This window comes from Elephas maximus, chromosome 5 (genome assembly GCF_024166365.1).
Source record: "Elephas maximus indicus isolate mEleMax1 chromosome 5, mEleMax1 primary haplotype, whole genome shotgun sequence".
Classification (NCBI taxonomy): domain Eukaryota; kingdom Metazoa; phylum Chordata; class Mammalia; order Proboscidea; family Elephantidae; genus Elephas; species Elephas maximus.
In genome coordinates this window covers 83,222,761-83,225,492 of record NC_064823.1, presented here as the reverse complement: position 1 = coordinate 83,225,492, position 2,732 = coordinate 83,222,761, and the positions used below count along the sequence as shown (strand labels likewise).

Below are 2,732 nucleotides of genomic sequence, written 5' to 3'. Positions count from 1 at the left end.
AGTAATTTCAGATGTAGTAGGTTTTTTTTTTGTTGTTGTTTTTTGTTTTTGTTTTTTAATAACAGGATCTGACCTACAGTTAAGGAAATTATAAGGTACAGGTTAAAAATTATCCAACTTTTTAAACCAAATATATATTTCTTCAAATGAAATTTTATGTGGAATGATATATACACAACAGAAAAGAGTAAAATCGCATTTTGAAGTTGAAGTGGGAGCCTAGAATTCTTCCACTTCAGGAGCTTGTCTTCCCTCTCCCATCTCTGACCTGATCCCTACCAAGACTCTGAGACTCCACACCCTCACACAGCTACTAGGACTTCAGGATTCAAAGATAAAAACCATGCACTAAAGCATCATTGATAGTTTCCCCCTAATTGCAGCTATAACCAATTAGTGTGTCATTAAATAACTGGAAAAAAAAAAAAGACAACAACAATTGCCCTGGAGTTAATTCCAACTCATGGTAACCCTATGTGTGTCAGGCCAGAACTGTGCTTCATAGGGTTTTCTTTTTTGCCAGGAGATGATGAGCTTTATTTTGTCTTGTCTGGACAGAGGTTTGATTTGCTCTCCAATATTCCAGGGTGGAGAGAGACTAGGAGAAATTTATTTTATTTAGTGTAATCTTCACCCTCATTTTCATCTTTACTATTAACTGAGACAGCAGTATGCTTGCTTGCAGAACTGAACTTGGAGGCTGGATTTTCTTCAGGTTTCTTTGGCTCAGGTGCAGATATGGAGTCTATCCTTTTTGCCATCTTTTCTATCAGATTCCTCCAGTTGTCTTTGTACTCTTCATCTCCTGGACCACGGCTGAAGTTCCCACTTTGGCCTTTTGGGACACTCACCCTATCTACTTTATTTTCACCTTTCCTTGTTGGTCCTTCTTCAGTTGGTTGAGCTAGAGCTACTTTCCCCCAGCACCTGTAGGGGATTACTCCTCTGTGTCTGAGCTCTGAGATCCAACAGGAGGATTAAAACTTCACTTCACCCGAGCATTCTCCTTTGATAGAGGGGCTGGCATTACCTTTAGAGGCTGATCAGGTTAGGGAGACTTAGAAATTAGAGAGGGACAATCTTCCTCCTTACTGAGTGTTTTATTTTCCAGAGACTTTTCACTCTCTCTTTTTTGGACATTCTAGCCTGATTTACTTCTGCCAGACGTTGCTGAGGTCCCAGTGTTCGATGACTCATTTCCTGTCCTCCACCATTCTAATTCCTGAGTTTCTACATTTCACCAGCTTAGGAGCCTCTCCTCCGAGGCTGTCATTCTAGTTTTGGCTCATCCAGCTGACGTAATTTCTTCTGTACCTTCTGTAGTCACTCTTCTACTTCTCTTTCTCTAGCAGCTGTGTCAACAGGCTTTGCCCCTCCAAAGATAGAAGCTGCTTGACTGGGCTGGGAGGTGCTAACAGAGGAATCATCTTCCTTAGGAGTACTCTCAAGCTTTAGATCCAGTTTGAGTCTTTGAGGGAAACCTCTATCATCACACCTATAATCTTCCCGAGAGTAATCATCTCTGGAGCTTCATGATCGATGGTCTCATCTGTCATATCGGTCTTCATAGTGGTCCCCACATCTTGTGAAGTAATCACCCCTTCAGTATCCACTACCAAATGCTCTTCTGCCACTGCCTATCCTGGAGTCAGAGCCTCTATCATAGCCTCTGCTGCCTCAGTCATCATACCGATACCAGTCCCCATATCTATCCATATCCCAGCATCGGCCATTGTGATGCCCATCACCACACCCAGCAAAATACTGGTCTGAAACATAAGGGTCGTGATACTTGTCTCCAAAGCTATCAGTGCCTCTTCTAGGTGGGTAATCATCAAAGCTGTCTGTGACAGAACAAGCTCTGCAGTGTGTATCTGTTTGGTCAGAATCCTGATTTCTATCTTGGCAAAAAGAATGATTGTTCCTATCTTTACCTGTGCTCAATTAGCAACAGCCACTTGAATTCTCCCTTTACGTAGACACTCCACATCGAGGCTTATTGCACTGAGCCGGGAATTAAGGTCCTCAAGCTCAGCATAATCAAAACCTTTTAATCTCTCTGGATTGCTGGGTTCATGTGGTGAGTACACTGCACTGATATTTAATCCTCTACAGAATTCCTTAGTGGTGTCTTCTGTCACATCATAGGGCAGATTCCCTAGAAAAGCAGTGTAGGGTAGCAATTTGGGAAGACTGCTCCTGTCGATATTGGGTTCCTGAGCAACCCATGGAGCAGACGGCAGGATAGTACGTGATCAATTAGAGGCACCCTATACACATCATCATCATTACTGTGCCAAGAGGTTGAAACATCTCCTTCCAGATAGTCTGTTTCACCAGCCCAGCTGACTGGTATGGGAACATAGATGCTGCCCCCACTAGTCCCCCATCCTCAGCCAGGAAGTCTGAGGGACATAGACCCACCCAAATTAACACAAACTGAAGTTGACTTCTTACTTTTCTTTTTTGCTGACGCTGCCATGTTGGGAGAGGGAGAGAGAATGCAAAGCTGCTCCATAGGGTTTTCAATGGCTGATTTTTCAGAAGTAGATTGTCCCAAAAGGCCAAAGCAGGAACTCCAGCCTTTCTTCCTAGGCACCTCTGAGTGGACTCAAACCTTCAGCCTCTCGGTTAGCAGCCAAGTGTGTTTTAACCATTTCACCATGCAGGGGCTTCTATGTCATTAAATAGATTTTAATAAATCTCACCTAATGTTTCATAGTTCACATGAA

The 2,732-nt window shown here is 43.1% G+C and overlaps 1 pseudogene; it reads right to left on the bottom strand.

Annotated features, from left to right (window-relative positions):
• Positions 1-614: 614 nt before the first annotated feature.
• LOC126077068 (eukaryotic translation initiation factor 4B-like) lies at positions 615-2,482 on the bottom strand (annotated as a pseudogene).
• Between the last annotated feature and the right edge of the window lie 250 nt (positions 2,483-2,732).